Source organism: Bubalus kerabau, chromosome 13, assembly GCF_029407905.1.
Source record: "Bubalus kerabau isolate K-KA32 ecotype Philippines breed swamp buffalo chromosome 13, PCC_UOA_SB_1v2, whole genome shotgun sequence".
NCBI classification, from domain to species: Eukaryota; Metazoa; Chordata; class Mammalia; order Artiodactyla; family Bovidae; genus Bubalus; species Bubalus kerabau.
The window spans coordinates 81,418,078-81,443,885 of record NC_073636.1 but is presented as its reverse complement, the minus strand read 5'-3'; the positions used below and the strand labels follow the sequence as shown (position 1 = coordinate 81,443,885).

Genomic DNA, 25,808 nt, shown 5'->3' with positions numbered 1-25,808 from the left:
ATGAGAAGACTGCCTCCACGGCTGAGCTTTCAAACAGGTGCAGCTTGTGGTAAGTCTTCCCGCAGTTCATTCCAAATCTGACTTCTATTCCTTTCAACATCTGGAGCAAGGAAATATGCTGCCCAAACCCCTAAGAGTCTTTTGCCCTGGCATTCAGTAAAATCCAAATGCTTCTGGACACATGGCTAAGAACTGTGATGCCTGAAACACTCTGAGTTCACTTCGGGCTCCATTACTAATTAGACAGAACAGCCTTGTTCTCTAATGGAACTGGAGACGTGGACACTGGACGACACAGGAGAGATCAGCAGCCGTCACAGACGCTGGGGTGAGAAAGTTGCCACTAACATGGAAATTCATAAAAGCCCAAGCAGACTTTTACTTTGGCACAGATCCTTTGCATCGAGGGATAATTCCTGCATTTGCAGATAGTTCAGAAATGTTTTATGTATGCACTATTTCCAAAGAGTCTTTTAAAATTTCCTTTCTCATAGTATTATCGGTTGTTACCCCTCCTATTGATTTCCCTAAAGAGCACAAGTCTATTCCATTAGAAATAGAGAAGGAAAAAAAAATACATATATATATTGCTTTTAGGCTGAGTGGATGGAGTTTTCTTCCTTTTCTATTTGGAGGGAATAAGACTGTGAAGGGGGGCGGGGTCAATGAACCTGCAGTTCACTGCTCAGATGAGTTCTCTGGGCTACATCTTCATGAAGGGTCTTATTTGTCCCAGTAGAGAAAAGGAAAATTCTGAATGCCACAAGGCTAGATATTGGCAGCGTCACAAGGCAAGAAGTATGGAGATGGTAATGTGGTATGATGGGTGCGACACAAACACCCATTAACTAACGGACAGATGAGTAAACAAAATCGGCCTATCCATGCAGCGGAATACTCGCCGTCAATAAACAGAACGAAGCACGAATTCAGGCTTCACCGTGGATGATCCTTGCAAGCCTTCTGTTAAGTGAACGAAGCCAGACCACATACAATGTGATTCCACTTATAAATGAATGTCCGAAAGAGGAAAATCCATAGAGACGGAAAGTAAATTAGTGCTCACCTGGGGCTGGGACATGGGAGGGGTGGGGAGTCACTGCTAAGGGCATAAGGGTTCTTTGTAGGGTGGTGGAAACGTTATAAAATCAACTGTGGGGACAGTTGCATGAATCTGTGAACATACAGTTGACCCTTAAACAGCTTGAGGGTTGGGGCACCAATCTTCCATGTACTCAGAAATCTGCCTGGAACTTTACAGCCAGTGCCCTTATCTCTGGCTCCACATCCAGTGATTCAGCCAACCCTGGATCATGCAGTTGTGTACTACATATTTATTGAAAAAAAAAATCTGCACATAAATAGACCTGAGCAATTCAAACCCAGCTGCTGTTCAAAGGTCAACTGTACTAAAATCCACTGAATTTTGCACTTTAAAGGGTAATTTTATGGTGTGTGAATTATATCTCAATAGAGTTGTTTTAAAAATGTAACGAGTGCAATTTCATTTATAGATATTTATCCAAAAGAATTAAAATTAGGTTCTCAAAAATTAATATATTCATGTCCACAGCAGCATTACGTGCAATAACCTAGAAGTGGAAGAAGAACAAATGAATGGATAAACAAAATACAGTATATCCATACAACGGACTATGATTTAGCCCTAAAAAGGAAGGAAGTCTAGGCATATGCTAAACGTGGATGAACCTTGAGGATATTATGCCGAGTTAAATGAACCAGGTCACAAAAAGACAAATCCTTTATTTCACTTATATGAGGTACCTAGAGTAGTCAAAATCAGAGAGGTAGAGAGTAGAATGGGCTTCCCTGGTGACTCAGTGGTGAAGAATCTGCCTGCCAATGCATGAGGTGTGAGATCAATCCCTGGGTCAGGAAGATCCCCTGGAGAAGGAAGTGGCAACCCACTCCAGTATTCTTGCCTGAAAAATCCCACGGACAGAGGAGCCTGGCGGGCTTTGTTGGACATTAAGAGAATCGTCCACGACATAGCAACGTAACAACAACAGAGAGCGGAATGAGGCTATGAGTGGGGGAGAACGAGGAGAGGCTGTTAACAGAATTTCAGTTTTGCAAGATGAAGAAGTTCTGGAGATTGGTTGTACAACACTGTGAATATAGTTGACGTTACTGAACCGTGTACTTAAAAATGGCTAAGACGTAAATTTACGTGTATTTTACTATAATAAACTTATAAATGTATACATATGGGCATATTATCCAAACTAGCAATTTCAGTTTTCACCCTCCTCTACAAAGTCCCTTCTATGCCTTCCCAACCTTTCTTTGGATAAAGACAAACATCTGCCATCAGAGTAGAATCCCACTTTAGAGGAAATGCCAACTGAGACTCGGCGAGAGCTTGGTAGGATTTCTGTGCGAGTCCAGCCTTGTGTAGCCAGAGGCCCTGCTCTCGATTTGCCACTTCTGTGGCTTTTTCTCAAATAGTCCAGAGTGATCTTTAGATGCTCTTTGAGCTAAATCTTGCATTTCCAAACCTCAGGGACTATTACACAGGCAGGTAAAGTAAAGTTGGGCTCAATAATGAGCAGCTTTTTGCGCCAATGTTTTGCCCTGTAGTAGACCAACACATTTCCAAGTCAGTCAGATGAGCATGTGTGCACTCTCGATCCTCGCACAATCACTGTGGAATAAGGGAATACAACGACTTGATGCTTCCTTTAGTTCTCAACAGTGAAAGGTCCTGAACAAGATCCACTGCAAATCCTTCAGAAACACCTGGATTTTTTCCCAAGACATAGTAATATGATTAAAATATTTCTTTGACACCCTGTCCAAAAGAGATTTTACCAAAATACATCCCTCTGAGCACAAGTCCTACAATATGCTTGTTGAATAAGGCCGTCTGAATCCGAAACAAGTTAGGGAACCATATTCCCTAATTCCCACTTGGACATTCATGACAGTCATTGACCTGTTAAAGGCTCTGAAGAGTCTTGCAACAAGGGAAAATGGTAAGTTCTGTTTTTCTGTTTCTCCAAATTCTGCAGACTTTATGTTTTGAGTGAACTTCTACTAACATTCCAAGAAGCATGAATTCTGGAGATATTCCGGAACATGCTGATACAGGCTGTTCTCAAATAATTAACTCTTCTCTGCAAATGCAATCATCTCTAGGTCTCCTCAGGGGAGATTAATTCCAGGATCCCCAAGTATACCAAGTGCATGGATGCACAAATCCCTTCTGTAACATGGTGTGAAGTTGTGTACTATTTTTGTATAACCTACATACATCCTCCTATACACTTTAAATCACCTCTAGAGTACTCATAGGAGAAGGCAATGGCAACCCACTCCAGTGTTCTTGCCTGGAGAATCCCAGGGACGGGGAAGCCTGGTGGGCTGCCGTCTATAGGGTCACAGAGTGTCAGACACGACTGAAGCGACTTAGCAGCAGCAGCAGAGTACTCAGGGGCGTCCCTGGTGGCTCAGACAGTAAAGAATCTATCTGCAACGTTCGCTCTCCAACCCACTCTAGTATTCTTGCCTGGAGAATTCCATGGACAGAGGAGTCCAGCGGGCTGTAGTCCATGGGATTGCAAAGAGCTGGACATAACTGAGTGACTCACACACACACAGAGTACTTGTAGAGTCTCCCTGGTGGCTCAGATGGTAAAGCATCTGCCTGCACGGCAGGAGACCCAGGTTCCATCCCTGGGCTGGGAAGATCCCCTGAAGGGAATGCTTACCCACTCAAGTACTGTTGCCTGGAGAATGCCACGGACAGAGGAGCGGGGTTGCGGGGGCTGGTTTCCAGTCCATGGGGTCACAAAGAATCCACATGACTGAGCCCTGAGGGACTAAAACCTTTCAATTTCACAGAGTACTCATAATACCTAATACAAAGTAAATTCTATGTAAATAGTTGTAAATATAATGTAAATAGTTGTAAATAAAATGTAAATGCTATGTTAATGATTCAAGTGGACAGCAAATTCAAGTTTTGCCTTTTGGAACTTTCTGGAATTTTTTTCAAATATTTTCCCTCCTCAGTGGATTGAATCCCTGGGACGCTGAACCATGGATACAGAGGGTACTGTACTTGAAGTTCCGCATGCAGCACACCAAGAGTTATCATCTAAAGGGATGTGTAAGGATCAGCTAGGAGATCTGCATCCTCACTTCCTTCAGCTCTTTTCAAACCTTACTTTACCCAATATCCTTCTTTGACAGACCATTTTAAATAACCACCCCACTCAGCCAACCCTCTCTAACTCCTCCCTGATCACTCTGCATATTACATCTCTCTGCTGGCACTGCATATTTACATATTTATGTCATAAGTAAATATTACATACGATTTATGTAATAAATATGTCTACTACATTATGTATGATAATTACATAATAATTTATGTAATAAATGAGAGCTCCCTGAGAGCAAGGACCTTGGTCATTTCTCCCCTGAATCAGGAGCTCAGTAAATATTTGTTGAGTTAATGAACACAATCACGAGAAAACTTGGAAAAAAGAGGCAGTCGTAATTTGTATCTAATGTATCAGATGTTTTATTTGTGAAGACATGGAGTTCGCCCTTGAGAAGGAAAGGCATCTTTCTTTGCAGATTCAGGTCTGCTCATTGGCTGGTGAGAGTTTGACAGTGAAGAGAACTACAAGAGCAAGAAAATACGCCGAAAATAAAAGTAGCTACTCATGACCCAAATACTTTTTCCCCTGCGAGGCGCTGTGCTGGGCGCTTCCTGCAGCCGGCCCTTTCTTCTTCCTTCCCTCGACCTCTCCCTCCTCGCGCACTCTGACAGACGTTCTCACTGTGTCAGTGTATGGTCCCGAGCAGAATGCCAGATATTCCAAGATACATAAGGCACAGTTCCTGTCTTTGTGGAGGGCACTACCTAATGGTGAAGATAGCAGAATATTGCAAGGGACGGAGACGTCCTCAGTCCCTGAGGATGAGACATACCCCAGTTCGTCGGGGGAGGGAGGAGGCAAGCAAGGATGGCTTCCTGGAGGAGGTGGCCTCCAAGCTGTACTTTCAGGGTGAGTAGGCAGGTGTTAACCATGAAGAGGACGAGGGAGGCAATCAGAACTGGAGGAAGCACCTGAGCACAAGCATGAGAGCCTGAATCCAAGAGTATTTTGAGGAAGAGAACTAGAAAGTTTGTCTACCAGCGCATGACATCTGAGCCAGGGAAATGTTAAGGGTAGAGGCTGAAGGGGGCAAGGGCCCAGACTTCTCCCATCCTCAGAGCTGCTTTGTCAGCTTGATATCAGCAGCGAACCTTCATAAAAGCTGGCTTTCTTTTCTCCTTTACTAGGGGTCTGGGGCTCTCTAAACCTTTTACAAACATGTCAATGGACACCACCAATAAGCTCACAAAGAAGATCCAGTCCTCCTGTCCATTTTACAGACATGGAAACTGAACTCAGAGAAGCAATGAGCCCTTCTAGGTCACAGGACCAGTAAGTAACCTCAGGGCCAACAGGCAGAACCCACAGCCCTCACCGCTCTATGAACCTGGATTAACCTCCCTAAGGCAGGAGCTCTCCATCTGGAGTGATTTAGCCCCCAGGGGCCACCTGACCATGTCTGGAGACCTTTCGGATTGTAGCAACTGGGGAGGGGTTGCCACTGGCGTCTAGTGGGTGAGGCCAAGGGAGCCCCCGAAGATCCTACAGAGCTCAGGAAAGCCCCCACCGGAGGTGATCTGGGCCCAGATGTAGATCCATGGGGAGGCTGAGAGAAACCCCGCCTCAGTTCTGTGGCCAGCTGGGTGAATTGCTGACCTACTTATCTTGATAAGGGCTGGGCTGCCCAGGAATGCTTCAAGCTTGGTAAGTTGGTTGGAGGTGCATGCGATGAACCTCTCCCAGAAACCTTCACGCACAGGGTACCCACAAAAGGAGGAGGAAGAAAAGCCTTTTGGCAACAAGGGAAAAGAAATGAATTTGAAGCCATTTGCTTTTTACAAAGAGCTGGCTCGGGTGTTCTCTTCCCAGGCTGACTACGATGTAGCTGCTGCGTGGGGCCCTGCATGGAGAGGGTCTGAGGTCATTCTCCGGAAACTTCCCTCCTGCCCACGCCTGGCAAATCAAAGAGCTGGTGGTAGGTGTTGAAGGGAGAGGGAGTTTTTCCATCCTGCCCTTGATCAGAAGCAGGATAATGGCTACGATGATGGATTACACGGAACGCTTGTGCTAGAAAAAAAGCAAGCAAGGGGCAATCTGAAGTCGACTGCCAAGCCCCGGGCAAGAGATGAGAGGGGAACGCCTTCTGAGACACCCCGGGAAAACAATTATTCGTGATTTTGAAGAAAAGCAGTTCGGCTCAGAGTCATTCTTTCACATTTTCTCTCTCCTCCTCTTAAAATGTAAGTAGGTGGAGGAATGTGTAACTTAATGAAGAGAAAGATCAAAGAACAGCGGGAAGGCCCAACGTCTGCATGTGTGGGTCCTGGGCTGTCTGTGACCTCCCGTAACCTGGGTTCCAGCTTGTGACGATGCTGGGACGAGGTTCCTCCCGCCAAGACGGAGAACTGCGCGGAGCCGGGAGGGGCGGAGGGAGGTGAGGAACCGCTGTCCTAGGCACCGGCACCGGGACCTGCACCGGCAGCGGCACCGAGGAAGCAAAGACGTGGTGTGGGAGGGGCCTGAAACGAGATCCCTGCTCCGCCACTCACAGACGGCGCGCACCGGTCAATCACCGCATCCCTCTGACTTCTGTTCCCGCATTTGATGAAGGAGGCTGACCACCTCTGCAGGGTTGTTCCGAGGGTTGGAGAAGTCACGCGTGCTTAGCACCTAAGGTCAATGCATGGGAACTACTTTGATGTTGGTGCTGACAGTCATCTTAATACACAGAAACTTCTACTGAAACAAAAGGTTCTTACCACATCCCCAACGTAGGCTGGCTCTTCCTGTGTTCCCAAGTGACCTACTGATGTGTTTTGCTTCCTGTTCATGTTTAAAAAAAAAAAAAAAATCCACATTATTTGTGGCTTTGTTCCTTTTTCCTTTTAATTGTAGATCCTGATTCTTGGTTGAGTATTTGGCCACCCAGAGTAAAAACCACACTCCCTAGGCTCTCTGTCAGAAAGATGTAGCCTTATGACAATGTACTAGGCACAGATATGTATGGAAATATGTGTAATTTCCAGGTTATACTTTTAAAAGAGGAGCATCCTTCTACTGCTCCTTTCCCTGCTGCCTGGAATATACATGTGATGGCAGTAGCTACTGCAGCCACCTTGGACCACGAGGGACCACAAGAAGGAGCTTCTTATTAAGGGAGCAGAGCAACAAGTTAGAAGGTGCCTGGGTCCCTGACCACAAGAAGTGAGCTGCCCCTTCTCAACCACCTGCCTGCACTTTTATACGAGACAAAATTCTGCCTTAAAAAAGCCACTGCTATTTCGGAGGGTACAAAGTGTTGAGGGAGTCTAGTTTTACTGGAGCTAAATATGCCAGTTTAATAAACTAGACAGCATTAAAAAAAAATCAGGAGATTTCACACAAAGCCTTAGACTTTTAACATTTTCCTGAAGAATAAGCAGTTCTCAGAATAATGGGTTGTGCTCTCATGACCGCGTGGGTCTTCATGGGGAGCATGCTGCATCCGATATGTCACAGACCCTTCTGGCATCTTCATTCACACATGCTTATTCTCGAGATCAGCCCCTCCTCAGTGCGCTCCACGGAGATGACTTATGGGACAGCAGCAACTGAGCTGCCTTGTTCTTTACTTTTTATAAGTTTATTCGCTTTTATCTGCTTATTTTTGGCTGCACTGGGTCTCTGTGCTGCTCGCGGGTTTTCTCTGGTTGTGGTGAGCAGGGCCTACTCTTTCCTTATGACGTGCAGGCTTCTTACTGCAGCAGCTTCTCTGGTTGTGGAGCATGGGCTGTGGAATCTTCCCAGACCAGGGATCAAACCCATGGCCCCTCCATGGGCAGGCAGGTTCTTAGCCACTGGACCGCCAGACAGGTCCCACCTTGTCCTCGACGTGTATGGAGGGCTCAGGTGCCAGTGAAGAGTAAAAGCGAGTGAGTGAGTCACTCAGTCGTGTCCAGCTCTCTGTGACCCTATGCACTGCAGCTTGCCAGGCTTCTCTGTCCATGGGATTCTCCAGGCAGGAATACTGGAGTGGGCTGCCATCTCCTTCTCCAGGGGATCTTCCCAAGCCAGGGATCAAACCCCAGTCTCTTGAATTGCAGGCGAATTCTTTATGGTCTGAGACACTAGGGAAGCCCCAGGTGCCAGACCCTTCATTAACTATAGAAGGTGGTTCTGTTAGTCAACCTCCCAACTACACAAGGTCAGGATTCCCACCCTCGCATTGCAGACAAGGGAGCTGAAGTTCTAAGAGGATACAGAACTTGCTTCAGGCCACAGCCCAGGGGCAGAGACTGTCTGACTCCAGAGCCTGGATTCCTAGCAATACCTACTTGACTGTTTAAGCTGAGCTTCCACATTTTTTGAATCAAATACTGATTCATTTGCAGAAATCTAAATGGAGTTAAGATTTCTTCTTCTCATTAGCAGAGTGTGCTCCCTCTGCACTCAAGCACACAAACTTGTAGCCACTGTTTTCTTTGCTGGTGTGTATTTTATAGCTCAGGGTGATCATACCTGTCATCACACTGGAGTGTTCAGAGGCGAGGCCGCCTGAAGCACACAAACAAAGCCCTGGGGGTCTCGTTGCTGCCCCCCACGTGCCCTGAAAGAGGAGACCAGTGCTGGAGGGAACCGATGGGGGTGGCCGAGGTCACCGGCTGTGGAGGGTTCCAGAACACCATTTCCTGGGAAGGCTCGTCAACAGATAATGCATCGTTGGCACACGTCAGTGTTCCCTGGATGGGTTCAAGGCCAGAGCTTGTGGTTAAGGCTGTTCCCATGCTTGCCTCATACTCTGGCTTCGCGGCTCCCCCCTGCCTGCAGCCCCCTTGACAGATACACTCTCCAGACCCTCTCTGAAGCTTAGATGGGGAATGCTTTGAAAGCTCGGGGAGGAATCCGGGGGCCCTCCTTGTGTCTTGGAATCACAGAATGTCAGGTTTGGAAGGGACCTCAGAAAGCTTCTGGTCCGACTCTTTTGATTTATGAGATAGGAAACAGATACAGAGAGAGGGGAGGAGGGCTGGTCAGTATTCATCCACCGACAGCTTTTTACCCCGTGACCCCGGTTCTGTGTCAGTTAACGGTCCAGGCAGGGTTGCGGTTTGGAAAGATGACGGTGGTGATGCGGCTGATGGTGACAAGGACAGAGCAGTTGCTTCTCTTCTGCGCCCAGCACTAAATCAAGCGCTTTGTGTGGACTTTTCTCATTCAAGCCTCGTCACAGCCCTCGGAGGTTACTGCTCGTATTCCTGTTTGCTGTTACTTTGCACTCCCCCATGACCTGCGGCACGGAGCACCGGACCACCCCGCCTGATCGCACAGTGGTCAGGGGCTTCTCCCAGGCAGCAAGCCGGGTCGCCCAACTCCATCACGGACCTGCTGCCAGTAGGCCAGACTTTAGTTCAAGAAACGCAATGCAAATTCCTACAGGAAGCGAGCTGACATCTTAGGTGAGTGGAACAACTTCGTAGGGGTGGTGAGCTGGTAAACAGTGGCCTGTCCGCAGGCCACGAGTAGGAGAGCTGCTACTAGCTACCCCCATCCCCTCCCTCCCCGACTGTGTGCCTCCAAAGCTGCAAGATTCCGCAAGTTCTCAGAAGCAGCCAGAAATTCAGATCTGCACGCCATTTTTACACCTTGGTGACTGGAAATCATTCGAGTCACTCACAGACACTTCACGTCTCTTCCCTGTTCAACGTCGGTTCTCCCCGACCCTGTTGGAGCTAGCCACGATCACAAGAAACGTGATCAGAAGCAGTGCGCGTCGCTTTGAGAGTCAGGGTGTGCCCTCTACTCTCTGTCACAAGGGCCAGTGAGGGCCTTCCCAGACAGCGGCTGCTGTGCTCAGTTTGCAGACCAGATGAGGACACCGAAACACAAGTGTAAGGAGCATGAGAAATTCATCCTTGTTGTTTTAAGCTATCGCAATCTGAGGGTTTTCCTTTACTGCAGCAAAACGTGCCCCAATCTGACAAATATGGGAATTAATTCCAGGCAAGAATACTGGAGTAGGTTACCAATTCCTTCTCCAGGGGATCTTCCCAACCCAGGGATCAAACGCACATCTCCTGCAGGCAGATTCTTTACCACTGAGCCACCAGGGAAGCCCAAACACACATCAGCAGGCCAGTATGTAACCCTAAAGGTTGTGTGACTCTAAGAACTCTGGGTCTTATACTTCAGGGTTGGGCAGGGGTAGATTAAGACAAAGTCAGTGTCAAGGTGTTGACCCTAGGGTTAGTAATAACCTCAGTCTTGGAGTCACTGTTGACAGTCATCCCAAGTTAAGCAAGACCTAAAATGGTAACCCACTCCAGTATCCTTGCCTGGAGAATCCCATGGACGGAGGAGCCTGGTGGGCTACAGTCCACGGGGTCACAAAGAGTCGGACACGACACAGCGACTTCACTTTCACTTTCATTCGTTTCCTGAAGACCTTGGAAGACTCTACAGCAAGTCTTTCCTTATTGGAAATCTCACTCAAGGCTTGCCCTTCCCCCTACTCACACTCGGTATCATTTCTGTACTCAGAAATTAAATGTGTAAAAAGATGCTCTCTGTGGAGACACTACAGCACAGATAAGAGAGAAGAGATGTTTTATTTCCAAGTTGAAACGTTAACGCACTGTGACAAAGGAGTATTTCTGTTCGGAGAAGGAAATGCCGGGGCAGTTACTCTCTTCACAGAGAATGAAGGATTACTTAGAACACTTGCTTCGTTTCACAACTAAAGAAATAATTAAATACAACATAGAGATTTTCATCTTTAGTTTTAAGCAAAACACAGATGTTTCAGATGAAGCGATTTAAGCCACTTCCGGGGTGGCTCAGAGCATAAAGAATCCGCCTACAATGGGTTGGATCCCTGAGTCAGGAAAATCCCTTGGAGAAGGGAATGGCTACCTACTCCCGCATTCTTGCCTGGGAAATCCCATGGACAGAGGACCCTGGTGGGCTACATCCCTGGGGTTGTAAAGGTTTGGAGACGACTGAGTAACTAAGCACACACAAATCAGCGTCCTCACTGGTATTAACTGACCATGTCTACAATGAGCCTTCCTCGGGTCTCAGGTTTTTAAATAAGGAAGACTTATTCTGCTAATGGAACAGAAAGTATTTTATGTTCATATGAAAAAATGATGTTAAACTTGTTTCTTTGATTTGATCTTTAAAGTCATGAGCAACCATGCTTCTATTCAAATATCAGAATTGAGACTTTGTTTTGCAGATTTTTTTTTTAAAGTATAAGATTAATGAATGCTTATAGTAACAAACTGAAGCACCAAATCAGGGTTAAAAACTAGGGTTTTCCAGTCTCGGCTCTATTGGTATTTTAGGCAGGATAACCCTTTCTATGAGGGCTGTCCTGTGCGTTAGAGAACGTTTAGCAGCCTCGCTGGTCTCTTTGCACCAGAGGCCAACACAGTACCCCTGCCAGGGCCGCCACCCGTGTGTTCACACACTACCAAAAACATATCCAGACATGCCCTTATATGCACCCCAAGGAGCAAAAGTGCCCCATTGACAGCCACAGTCTACAGTGTAGAAAATAATTGAACATACAAATTTCTCAGAGGTAATCACGGTTATCAGCTTGGTTTATATTTTTCTAGCAATTTGCTATATATAATCCAATATATTTACACTCACCAATACTCCACCTCTATGCAGACCCACAGACTGAATTTTTTCACCCCCCAAAAATTGGGATTATGCTATTCTTCGTAATTTTTTTCATTTAAAATATATCTTCTTTTCCACATGTTTACACGTAGAGCTTTTGCATTCTTTTAAAGAAACATGGGACACCAGAGTCCATGGGATTCACGTACTCTAATTTATTTAACTGATTTCATATTCATGAGCCTTTAAGTAGTTGCAATTTTTCCTATTATAAGCAATACTGTATTGAATAATTTTATACTTATATACTAACACATTTTAACCAATTTTTCTACTGGAACTGTTGGATCAAATAGTTTTGATAGATTTCTGCAAGTTTTCCACTATAAAGAATCTACTTGCAATGCAGAAGATATGGGAGACACAGGTTTGGTCCCTAGGTTGGGAGGATCCCCTGGAGGAGGAAATGGCAACCCAGTCCAGAATTCTTGCCTGAAAAACCCCATGGACAGAGGAGCCTGGTGGGCTGCAGTCCAAAGGGTTGAAAAGAGTTGGACACATCTCAGCGATTTAACACATACATAAAACAGAGCCTCCTAGCTAACCTTGGAGACTTGGGGTTCCATTTTTGCTTTTCTCTTTCTCAACTTACATAATAGTAGAGTAGTTACTGGCTCAGCTAAGAGTCAATAGTTGAAAGGTTGAGAAACTTTGCTTTAAAATAAAAGAAAGCCAAGTTTGAGTTCCAGCTCCATCAGAAGTTCAGCAAGTTTCAGCAGACAAATTGTTTAAGCCTCACTTTCCTCATCTGTAAAAATAATGGCAACCCTAGTGCCTCCTACAAAGCATTGTTGTGGGAATTTATTGAGATTATAAACATACACCTCATACAATGCTATTAATTATTGTTGTTAATAGTAAAAAGCCAGGGAGGAGGAGGTTCAGAAATGTAAAGACATGATGTGTACACGATCTAACAGTTAGAGGATGCTATGTTGCCAGATGATTTAGTGGCCACTACAAAGAGGAATTTCAGATGATCATAAAAGGAACAGGAGAGAAGGGAACATGTTTTTCCTCACTAAGGAGATTGTAACTAATGTTTGATTCCCTGGATGCATATGAATCTAGCAGAGGGGTAAATACCTATATTTATCTACATAAACACAGAGGATATGAATATGTATGGTTTTAAAACACGCCTCCACACGTTTATATAAGAGAGTGTTGTGGACATATGGATTCTCCGTACGTGTAGGTAACACGGTGTGATGGAAGAGACGCTTATTTCCCTGCAGGATAATTTCAGAACACTCCACTCTGTACTTGTTAAAGAGTGAGTCACCATGATGGTCAGGCTACCTGGAAAATTGGTTTCTAACTTCCTCTGAAGTGCATGAAAGACACTGAAAAAAGTTTTTTTTAATGAGCTAAGTGCCAGTAGGGTTGCTTTAGGACAGTGGGTTCCATCCTGATCCTCTTTTCAGCATCTCTACCGCCTGTCTCAAGTGGAAGGAGATCCTTGAGCATCAGCTTCAGACAGACAAGTCCGTAATCAGATCCTGTCTCTACCGCTCACCAGCTGTGCATCTTGGCTGACTTAACCTCACCTTCCCCATCTGCAGAATGGGATAATAACCGTGACACAGAGTTCTCTGAGGACTCGCTAAGAGAATGTGAAAATTAGCATCAACTGGTTTTTCCTACCCAGCATCTGGTAATTTGACCCCATCTTCCTTGAGAAATTGTCCTTTTCCTGTTGATGGTCCTTGAGGGTTACATGGACTAATGCCTAGACTTGTGCCAGGTTGAATACATGACACAGGAATGTCTAATCAGCATTGTGCTGCCCTGGGAAAATGACTGGTTTAGGTCTGGGTATGAACCAAGGAGACTCTGTTCCAGGATGTCTACTAGAAATGGGAACAGCTGTCTTGGCATCACTGAGGTGGTAAGGTGGAGCCTTCTATTGGCATCTTGCTACAACCTGAGAGGAGAAGCATCTGGAAGAGAAGAGAAAGGGAGAATAAGACCTAGTTCTGATGACTCCATCTGAACCCCTTACATCCAACTTAGCCAAAGCAGAGACACCCCTGGCTGTTTGGAGATACGGAACCGATCTTTTTGATGTAAACCAATCCCTGGACATGGAGAGTTCTCACTAGTACAACAGGCAACATTTTTAGTCCACTGTCTGGTAATTAGTTCACAAGGAGCGGGGTGGGTACTTAGGAGGTAGCTCTATTGATTGCAGAGACAAACCAATTTCGTTTCCCCTTGGCGTCTGCGAAGAGAGGGCTGGCTGACGACGCCGGGAGACCGGGTTCACGGCGCAGTAATGAAAGCAGCTGCTGTGTGAGCGGAAAACAACAACAGGAACCCTGGGCCCAATTTACGCACACCTGGCACCCTGCCAGGCTGCAGGGCATCGCACTCGGAGCGGGAGCCGCTGCCGGCGCCGGGCCCTCGGAAGGCAGTGCCGCTAATGCGATCCAGGCCGGCTCCGCGCTCAGCCGGAAGAGGCCCGGGTCCCTGGGGTGGGGCCCCCGACTCCAAAGGTGGACGCTGACGCCCCAGACAGACAGGACACGAGACAAAGAGGCCCTGCCCCCAGAGCAGGCTCAGCTGTCGCAGCTGGCTTCCCAAAGCGGGGCGGGCCCTGCTCTGACGATCAAATGCACAAGGAGGACACGCGAGTGGGGATGGATACGGCAGGAGGAAGTGAGCTCGGGATTCAGAGAGCCGTTTCTACCCTGGCTTCACGGAGTTCAGGCCGTGTAACTTTATTCATGTATACATGTCTCCTCTTGGCTCAAAGTGGCTTCCTACTGCGTTCAGAGTAGAAGCTGAAATTGTTACTGAGGTCCACAAGCCTTTACACACACCGGCCAGTGCTGTGCGCTCTGACTCCACCCCCTACCTGTCAGCCCTTTCCTGCTTCCACGCCAGTCAAGCTGTCTCTCTGCTGCGTCACCCACCCACATGTCTCTGCCCTAGGTCCTTCTCACTGTCGGTTTCTTCTTCCTGAAATACTACACGCCCCCACCACCCCGGGACATCTGTATGACTTGTTCCTTTACTTCATTTGGATCTCTCTGGAAATGTCACTTTGCCAGACAGGCCTTTGTTGAGAGCAGCTGGTCTGTACTCCATTACCTGCGTGGTGTGCACCACTCCCTCGGATGTTACTGATGCCCTTGTTAATATCTGTCTTTCCCTCCTGGAGTGGGGCTTTTTATTTTAGTTTGCTGCTGAATCACCGGTGCCTAGAACAGCACCAAACACAGAGCAGATGCTTTGAAAATCTTTGTTCAACTTTTTTAGTCGTTTAATGCACGTTTACCGAGCACCTAACCTGTACCGGTGTTGCTAAAACAGAATGGAGACAGAGAAGGATCCCGACTCTTGCTAAGAAATGTTACTGAGGGCAAAGGCAAGGACAGGAGGAGCGGCTGCTCTCAGAATCTGGACAGTTCTCCAGGATGATAAAGGTGGCGGAAGAGTGGAGTATGTTTTTAATCAGGTGATCAGCGTAGGTCCCCAGGTGGAGATGAAGTTGCTGAAATGGTGAGAAAACCACATCCCAGGAGGTGTGGGGCAGGAAGGAGCCAAAGGGTTCCGGGCAAAAGGAAGAACACGTGCAAGGGGCCTGAGGCAGGAAAAAGTTCCCTACCTAAGAGCAGTCAGCGTGGCTAGATTAAGAAAGAGATGGATGAAGGTCAGAGTCTGAGAAGCAGGCCTGGGGAAGCCCCTAAAGCAGAGGCAAGCATTTCATATTTTCCTCTAAGAGATTGTCTCACCATTTTCAGAGTCGATCTCATCTCTTGTGAAATGGAGGTGATAAATGCCCATGGTGGAAAGAGGGGTCAACAGGAAAAGACATAGACAGTGCCTAGCAAGGTGCTCGGTAGGCGGTAGGTACTTAATAAATGTCAGTGATACTTGTCCCTAGAGAGAAAACCAAACTAGGTATGAGAGAGAAGTTGGCCAGGATATTCAGTTTCTGCTTCTCAAACCCAAAGGCTTCTTGAGGGGAATGGCTAGAAATGAACTTGGAGGAGCACGTAGGTTTCAAGACAACTTTAGAACTCTCACCAGTTCCTTTCGTGCAGGAGAGGCTGCCCCCGGCTTCCGAAATGTGATGCTGTACTCAAGAAATACCTGCCCGAGCCTCAGGCAGGTGAGTTGCCAGCAGAGTGGAAGTGCTAGTGGCGGAGTGAGTTTAGCAGGGCGTGTGCGGAGACCCGGTGAGGTGGAGCAGGCATTCTGCCCCGAGAGAGGTCCCTGCTCTGCACGTGGGCCGCTGCAGCATCTTAGGGTGTGGCATGGGGACAGGGCGGGCCAGGAGCTCCAGGCGAGCCCCGCGGACCCCTGACCACCCTGGACCCGGGCACTGCCCCGGGCGAGCCCCGCGGACGGCTGACCACCCCAAACCTGGGCACTGCCCCAGGCGAGCCCCGCCGACCGCTGACCACTCCGGACCCGGGCACCGCCCCAGGCGAGCCCCATGGACTGCTGACCACCCCAAACCTGGGCACTGCCCCAGGCAAGCCCCGCCGACCGCTGACCACTCCAGACCCGGGCACCGCCCCAGGCGAGCCCCATGGACTGCTGACCACCCCAAACCTGGGCACCGCCCCAGGCGAGCCCCGCCGACCGCTGACCACCCTGGACCCAGGCACCACCCCAGGCAAGCCCTGTGGACAGCTGACCACCCTGGACCTGGGCGCCGCCTCAGGCACATGCCCAGGAGAAATCTATCCGTACACACAGGAGGGAGAGGGGAATAGCATGGCGTTCAAGCAAAATGCCTCACTCACAGAACAGACAACTAGACACATCAGCCGTGCACGCAACCTCCTGCCATTAAACAGATCAAAATCCATATCCGCGGAGACTCAGAGGAACAAGTCCCGAGAAATAGGTCTGACCAACAGCTCAAGCCTTGGAGAAGACACATACCATGAGAACACTTAATTAGGAAAAAGTTTGCTTGGAAGATGATTTAAATATCTAAAGAAATTTCCCTGGTGTAAGGGCTATTTAATTTCAAAGCAAATTTATTTATTTATTTTTAGTGATGACAATTTCTTTGTAATGTATTTATTTAATTTTTAATTGGAGGAAAACTGCTTTACAACATTGTGTTGGCTTCTGCTGTACAACAACGCGAATCAGCCACAATCACACACACACACATATATACACACATATATCCCTCCGGCCTCAGCCTCCCTCCCCGCCCCTCCCCACCCCTCTAGGTCATCACGAGCACCAGGCTGGGCTCCCTGTGTTACACGGCGTCGTCCCACCAGCTCTCTCCTTTACACGTGGTAGTGTATACCTGTGGATGCTACTTTCTGTTCCTCCCACTCTTTACTTCTCCCACTGTGTCCACAAGTCCATTTCCTATGTTCTCCATTCCTTCCAGTCTGGAGTCTCTGTGACTGTCTGAAAAGAGGAGAAAGTGCTGAGGGTACTTATGAAACACGAAGCTGTCTCTCTGCTCTAAAGCACCAACTTGACTTCGAGATTGCGCCTCTGACAAAAGAACGCTGTTTCTGCAGGTGAATCTGACAACGATAGAAAATGTAAAGCCGTTTCTGCCTCTGCCTACTGCGTTCACACGGTCCACCTTAGGACAGCACCGAGCGACTTCAAAAGTGACGATGACGTCTATTCCGGAAGGCTTAACCCCGGAGGCTGCATCTGGGAGGTTATCATCCGGAAACAATCCTCATTAACTAACGGGACGCCCCTAACAACAGGGATTATCAGAGGGAAAACGGATGCGACTCAAACGTCCAACGTTAGAACTGTCCTCCACTAACACTCTAATTAAATAGATCATAACACCACGTCATCAGACAGCAGCAAACTCAGCAGCTGTTACAATGTAAAGGTAACTTAATAATTAAAATAATATTTGTGAAATTTTAAGTGAAAAGCAAAAATAAAACAAATATAAGAAACTGATTTCCTTAGAAATATCTGTTTAGCTACACATCCATATATAAAGTGTATGTGATATAATAATCTAATATATATTATATAATGTAGATGAATATGTATTATGTTTGTATAAATATATAACGTGTAATATATTACATTAAGTAACATATACATATATAATATGCATATTATAAACATATCACAGAATATATAATCACTGCAGATGGTGACTGCAGCCATGAAATTAAAAGACTTGCTCCTTGGAAGAAAGTCTATGACCAACCTAGACAGGATATTGAAAAGCAGAGACATTACTTTGCCAACAAAGGTCCATCTAGTCAAAGCTATGGTTTTTCCAGTAGTCACGTATGGATGTGAGAGTTGGACTATAAAGAAAGCTGAGCACCGAATAACTGATGCTTTTGAACTGTGGTGTTGGAGAAGAGTCTTGAGAGTCCCTTGGACTGCAAGATCAAACCAGTCCATCCTAAAGGAGATCAGTCCTGAATGTTCATTTGAAGGACTGATGCTGAAGCTGAAACTCCAATACTTTGGCCACCTGATGCGAAGAAGTGACTCACTGGAAAAGACCCTGATGCTGTGAGGGATTGGGGGCAGGAGGAGAAGGGGACGACAGAGGATGAGATGGCTGGATGGTATCACCAACGCACTGGACATGAGTTTGAGCAAACTCAAGGAGATGGGGAAGGACAGAGAAGCCTGGCTTGCTGTTGTCCATGGGGTCACAAAGAGTCAGATATGACTGAGCAACTGAACAACATAATATGTAATACAGTAACATAATCTGACTATATAATATGATGTGCATATACATATAAATTAGAGTGAATTGTTACTTATTTTACATCTTATGTATATTCTCTATTTCTCTCTAATATACATATGCATACACACATATTTTAAATTATATATATATACACATATATATTTTAGAAAGAGGATGCATACATATGTATATATATATATATACATAAATATATGCATATTCCCACATACATATTCATATTATTAAAGGTATACTTGAAATGTAGATATCCAGATACATATTACTTCCATAATATGAAAAACAAGACAACTTTTAAACATCTCTGATAGAGTCACAGAACACAGCTTACTTATTCCCATCACAGTATCTTGAGCAAAGCAGATACTTAATTAACACTCATTATATTGAGAAAATAAATAGCAAGATAAGGAAACAGAATCACTTCAACGAAGAAGAAACAACCCCCCACCTCATGCGACATCCTGGGTATACCTGGGTCAAATTAAATAGACATAACGCCATAAATTTTGACTTCATTTGTCGTCCTGGGCAAAACAGGAAACTCACTCTTTTCCTCTGCTCAAGGAATAGAATTCTTAATAGACTTGGAAGCAAGTTTCAGTTGGGAATATGGCGCTGACGAACCATACGGATATTTCATGTTGAAGTGAATACTGTGTGTATGCATGTTAATCACCAGGATTTTTAGTAATTTACATAATTTATTAAAAGTGTACTTACTGTATAAAACATATACTTATGAATCATATACTTATCATATACATATGAATCAGCCTTAAAGTAATCTGATGCTAATGATTTGATCTGTACTCTTTAATCTTTGTAGTTTAAAAGTGATACTAAAACAATACAAATAAGAGTAAAAAGGGTCCTGATGCATCTGTCAGTCATGCTTTGCCGGTCCACAAATAGCTACCTTTGTCCTAGGAAACCAAAGGACTCTGTTTTATTTTTACTGAGTTTCTTAAAACCTGTCTTCCTTCATTAAATTATAAGCTCCACGAGGGCCAGGACAACTGTCTGCCTTGCTGATCTCATGCCCCAACACAGAGCAACAGACACAGAAAATAGATCTGAATAAACCCATCAATGGATCTTGTCGTCATATTCTTACAAGGAAATACTATTTCAATTAATACACCACTAGAGATTCTATGGTGGCTCAGCAGTAAAGATACCACCTGCCAAATGCAGGAGACCCAGGTTCGATCTCTGGGCCGGGAAGATCCCTTGGAGAAAGAAATGGCAACCCACTCCAGTATTCTTGCCTGAAAAATCCCATAGACAGAGGAGCCTGACGGGTTACAGTCCTTGGGGTAGAAAAGAGAGTTGGACATGACTGAGCGACAACAAAGAAATACCATATTTCTTGGTTCTTGTATCTTATGTTCATTGGTTTGCATTTTACTGTCCCTTGAGTTTTTAGAGCAAGTTTCCTTAAAAGCTCTGATGATACTAAGTTGGGTCCATGTAAATACTGAATAAAGAGCAAAAGCAAAAACAAACAGCAGCTGATACCAGAAAGCTGTCTCTGCTGAGGTTACCTCCTTTCCTTCTTTGCCTGAACCCCTGCTGATTTCACATCTCCCAGGAGCCAAAGCCAAAGCCCCTGACGTCCCAGCTCAGTCTCACGGGGGAACAGAAGGCTCGCCTCTCCAGAGAACAGGACACCCTACGGAAACTCCGGGGGAGAGCGGGGAGCAACGGGGGAATACGGAACGCCAGCGTGAGCAGTCCAGGCCGCGAGGAGCAAGCGTGCTGCTCTCCTGCCTCACTGCCCTGTCCTGTGCCTCCATCTCCAGTCAGTCCAACCTTGCTCCCATCTTCCTCTCCATTGCCACCCACTTCGTCCCAACTGTGAGCATCTCTCTGAGCAGGAGCCTCCTAACTTGTCTTCCTGCAACTCTTCCTGACACCTGTCATCACCCCCGTTCCCCCCTCCCCCCCCAGAGTAATTACCTTGAAAAAGAAATCAGCCTAGTCCTCCATCTATGACACACCTGCCAGTCGCTTGCCATCACCTTGGAATCAAACCCTAATGCTCTGCGGTTGCCCCTGGAGTCCTCCAGGAGCCGGCAGGGTTTTGAGTACCTTGGGCCGTCCTCCTCCTGACTCACCTGTTCGCGGTGTGCCGAGCACTCTGGCGCCAGCATTCTCCCTGCAGGACCCCAGCACACGCTGTCCCCTCAGCCTTGGCATCTCGGAACTCAAATCTTGACAGGGTCACCTCCTTCTTCTCCCTGGAGACCCTGCTTACTTGTCCCTCCTCAGAGAAACTTTTTCTGACCCACTTCTCTGACGTAACCTGTCCACTCCCAAACACTGCCTTTGCTTTTAATGTGTTCCCAGGAACCCCACCCTGTCTAAAATTATCATGTTCATCTGGGGTATGGTCTGTCTCACTCAGGCCTGGCGTCTGGTCTCTCTCGCTCATTTTTATCCCTAGTTTTTAGAGCTCACTACAGTGTCTAGTAAGAAAAATATGCTCAGGAAATAGATTTTTAGTGTCAATATGGTGTACACACCCTGTTTGGCAATAATTATAACAAAAACTAGTATCTGTCAGCCACTTATAAGCTGATGACCCTCTAACACAGCTATTCTCACACACAGTTTGCAAATAAGGAAACTGCACCTTAGAGAGAGAAAGTCAGCTGTCTGAGGACACTTAGCTAGCGTTGGCAAGCCTGGATGTGAATCTCGTTCTGTCTGGCCTCAAAGTCCACCTTCTTAGTCATCTCCATCCGTCCCCTGCCTGCCATGTGCAGATTTAGCACTTTATTACTGTGAACTGAGCTCAGACAAGTCAGTTTATCCATTAGTTCATTCAAGAAGTATTTTTTGAGAATGCCACATGTATTATGTCCTGTGCTGGGGACTCCAGATCTCTTTGTCCACAAGGCTACCATGGTCACGCTTTCACTATTCAAAAAGTGGGTTTTGATCCCTAGATGGGGAATCTAAAGGAAATTCTTGGGATAAAAAAGCTATCTGTTGAGTACCTTCTCTGCACCAAGGAGCTTCCCTGCTGGCTAAGATGGTAAAGAATCTGCCTGCAATGCAGGAGGCCCAGATTTGATCCCTGGGTTGGGAAGATCCCCTGGAGAAGGGAATGGCTACCCACTCCAGTATTCTGGCCTGGAGAATTCCATGGATGGAGGAGCCTGGTGGGCTACAGTCCACAGGGTCATTAAGAGTTGGACATGACTGACTGACAAACATTTTCACTTTCACTTTTTTTTTTTTTTTCCCCTGCACCAGGAGCTGTACTAGGCTTTTCTAGCTATTGTCTCATTTAATCCTCACAGGCAATGTCATAAGGCAGGTTACACTTATCTCGGTTTAACGACGACAATGCTGAGGCTCAGAGGTGAAGTGACTTGCTCACACAGTCAGAAAGTGATAGAGCTTGTCTGTCTCCAAATTGTCCTCTCCTTTCACATCACACAGTGACGTTTGCCTGCATAGGGAGGCGCTCAGTAAATGTGTGTGGAATGAATAAAAGAAGTCCCACAACAAATGCAATCTGTGACGCAGTAAGCTGTCTGAGTTTTGCCCATCCCACGTGTAAGTAACTCCCAGCTGTAAAAAGGACTGTTCTTGACTGGGGAGATCAGTTTTACTGTCTGATGACAAACTATTCTTTGTGCTGATAATTTTGAAGGAAATAATGCCAGCTGTCAATGCAAAGCATAGCATTTACTTCATTGATTTGGATTGATGGAGTTCGGTAACTTTCCGGGCATGGGATGGTCTCGAAGTTTACCAGTCTACGGTCAATAGTTTTCAATGTCTGAAAATTTACCATATCCCAGGCCCTGTGGGTGGCCCTTTGTAGATATTGTTATACGTAGTTCCAGTACAAGTTTGTGAAAGATGAATTATTATCCGCATTTCCCGGAACAGGGAAGACAGAGGAATTGAGCGACTGGCCCAGCATTGCTCAATGATGAGACGTGGCAGAGTCAGGATTTATACCCGAGCATTCTCAGTCCCCAGCCCAGCACCGGATGACCCCACTAGCCTCTCAGGGAAGCCGGGGAGTTGGAAAAATGCAGGACGTGGGGAAAAGCAGCTCAGGAAATCTTTACGCCTCCTCATCAGTTCTCACAAATCCCTATCAAACGGAATCCAACAACGAGGAATAATTTGTCCCTAGGGCCTGACCCCCAAATGCTTCCAGAATGAACTCTTCGCTTCCCTCACCACAAAATTATTCAAGCGCTCGCAAGGCCATCGCTGGCCTCGGGAACCCAACCTCGGAACCCACTGGGCGCCTTGAGGATGCTGCTAATGACATTACCAAGTGGCTCTTCCTGTTTGGGCCTCCGTCAGGAGCGTACGTCCAAAGATTATTCCACCAGACGGGTCCTGCGGATGTGATGGGATTAGCCAAATTTCAAAGCTTATTTTTGACCTCCAGCAGAAAAAAATTGAGCGCATACACTCCTGAAGGCCACAGGGACCATGGGAGAGCATCAAGTTGATTCATCAAATTAGCTCCAACATAATTGTCCTGCATGACTGGCTATAGAACTCGTCAGCTATAAACCTGTCAAAAAGCCATCCACTCTCATGTTAAATAGAGACACAAAGTAATGTTGTTCGGAATTTGACATTTGTTGGATTTTAGCCTGCTAGGGATGCTTTTTTTTTTTTTTCTCTTGGAGGAGTTTGTTAAAAGATACACAGTGGATAGATCAGAGCAGAAAAAAGGAAGCCACACTAGTTTCTGGAGATACCAGCTTGCATAATCAGACCTGGAACTCTATCCTTTTCTTCGAGAGACCTATAAAGGTTAAAGTCACACATTTTTGAAATTGTGTGTGTGTCTGTGTGTTTTACTAAGCACATTGCATATGGATCATTTGCCTTTCTACAAGTGAGACTGTTCTCAGCAACGCAGAAGACGCATACACCATTCTAAACCTTTGCTTTTTTGCATAGCACATTCTCTTGCCCAGCTCCCATGGGGCACCATAGAAGGCATCATCTGGAGACTACAAATTTTGACAGAGAGAAATATGCATGGTGACAGGGCAAGATGTCAGATTAATTATCATCTAGCCACCATTGAAGAGTCCCCTTTACATAGCGGATCATCTCAACCCCACACGCCTTTCCATTCCCTTGCACCTTCTCTGTGCCAAGCTCTGGGTGCTTGCCCATGCATTCATGCTGTAAGCCTTTCTCTCTAAACCCAAACAATTCAAGCTAACCTGATGCACTCCATTCTGATCAGAAATTTTTTCACTGTTGTCTCATTTGTCTGCTTTTGGTGACTACTTGTCTGGTTCCTAATTTTTATGCCATTTTGGGGTAATTTTTTCCTTTTTTGTTATTGACAACGACAGAGGAGGCCTCCTATAATTTGTGGGTGACTGACAAGGCTGAACGCTGTTAACTCAAATGTTTTGATTTACATCAGAGGGGACCTCTAGGCCCCAGACATGACAGGCTGCGATAGCTCCTTCAAAGCTAGTGAATATTAAATCCCAGTAGGCAAGCCCTTTATGTGCTAGTTAATAAATGTGCCCTTTTAGGGTGATTTGGCACTGACTATCAGAAGCCTTAAACAGGAATGATCTGTAGCAATTCCACTTCTGGAATTCCATCCCAGGAAGTAAGCAAAATGTGCAGGGATGCATACAAGGATGTTCACCTCAGTGTTATTTAGAACAGGAAAAGTTTTTCTTTTTTTTAAACTACATGTTCAGCAATAGGGTTAAGTAAATAGGTTAAGTAAATAAGGTACATCCATACAATGAAATATTTTTATATAATATATATCATTAAAATGTATGTGCATCTTAACTTACTGATAGAAAAAGATATTCACCATAAATACCAAGGAGAAGCTAGATTATAAACCTCTATTGTATTACACCACCTTCTGTGTAACTGTATTATCAGTATTATACATGGTTATTTGGAAAAAGGCTTTGAAAAGGCATGAAAGTGAAAGTGAAAGTCATTCAGTCCTGTCCAATTCTTTGCGACCCCATGGACTGGTCCATGGAATTCCCCAGGCCAGAATACTGGAGTGGGAGCCCTTCCCTTCTCCAGGGGATCTTCCCAACCCAGGGATCAAACCCAGGTCTCCTGCATTGCAGGCGGATTCTTTACCCTCTGAGCCACCAGGGAAAAGGCATAGTCTAAACAATAGCAGTGGAGTGTCTGTTGGTGAAATTTAATCTCTTTTTTTATGCTTCACAATGTATGTGTATTTTTTTTTTCTTTTCAACCAGAAGAAACGAAAGAATTTTTATTTTAGGAACGCAGTGTCCGTTGATGTGAGAAAGAAGTGTTTCATATATTGTGACCGATTTAAAATATCTCTATCGTATTAGAGTTGATGGAGCTGATTGCAAAGGGCACCAGAATAAAAATTGACCAGGAGCCCAGAAAACCTTCTGTCCCCTCTTGCTGACCACTACTGTGTTTGATCTCAGTTTCTTGGCCGACTGGATTAGAATTTTCTCTTTGAAAGATGAAACGGTGAATTTCCTGTTAGACAAAAGCCCGGGTTGATTATTTCTCAAGTCAATGTTCTACTTTTAGCGAAACTGAAAACCTTAAGAATGATGTCATCTGTTAATTTACTGCGGATGCATCTTCACCAAAACTCAGCCTTTCAGGGGGAGGATTAAGAGGTGGGTCAGCATCGTGGTTAAGAAGAACTCTGAGGAAGACTGCTGGAGCCCGCGTCTCCACGGCGCCGCTTAGTGGTGGGGTAGTTCTGGGGAGCCGATTGCCCTCTTCTGCGGTCCTCAGTCATAGGATGGGGCTGATGCCGATGTCGACAGTGCGATCACTCACAGAGCGGCCGTGACATTCAGATGAGGTGCTACAGTTAACTGGAGCACAGCGAGTGCTTTCCAAATGTAGATTTCTGACATCCTGGCCGTCAGCTCTCTCCTGAGGGCGTCAGCTCTCTCCTGAGGGCGTGGAGAACAGGCGCTGGGCAGAGTCCCTAACACATCGTAGCAGCTGCCAATCGGACGCGCAGCTCACCTGCTGTGGGATCTGCGGCTGCCCGCTTCTTGAATCCTGATGTGTTTAATCTCAATTTGTTGGCCTCCTGAGTTAGAATCCTCACTTCGAACGGCCTGGCTCACAGTCATCTCATCCTTAGTATTATATTCTGTAGCCTTTCCTGTAAATCCCCTCTAGACCCATAGGTCTGAAAAGATACCAAAGCAAGACAGCGCTGACCTCTTACCCCATAAGGGAGACAAAAACAAGCGTTGATCTAAGGCCTCAGAGCAAAGGTCAGAAGCGAAGGGCTCCCAGGAAGAACTGTATCCAAA

At 46.0% G+C, this 25,808-nt stretch overlaps 1 protein-coding gene and 1 long non-coding RNA gene across 2 annotated transcripts in view; one reads left to right on the top strand and one right to left on the bottom strand.

The window, feature by feature from the left end:
• TSHZ2 (teashirt zinc finger homeobox 2) overlaps nt 1-25,808 on the bottom strand; it is an 885,630-nt gene that overhangs the window by 210,739 nt on the left and 649,083 nt on the right. The window lies entirely within an intron of this gene.
• Nucleotides 5,696-6,630, top strand: LOC129626120 (uncharacterized). Its single transcript, XR_008701773.1, has 3 exons — nt 5,696-5,834; nt 6,000-6,105; nt 6,376-6,630. It is a non-coding gene; the product is annotated as an uncharacterized LOC129626120 (long non-coding RNA).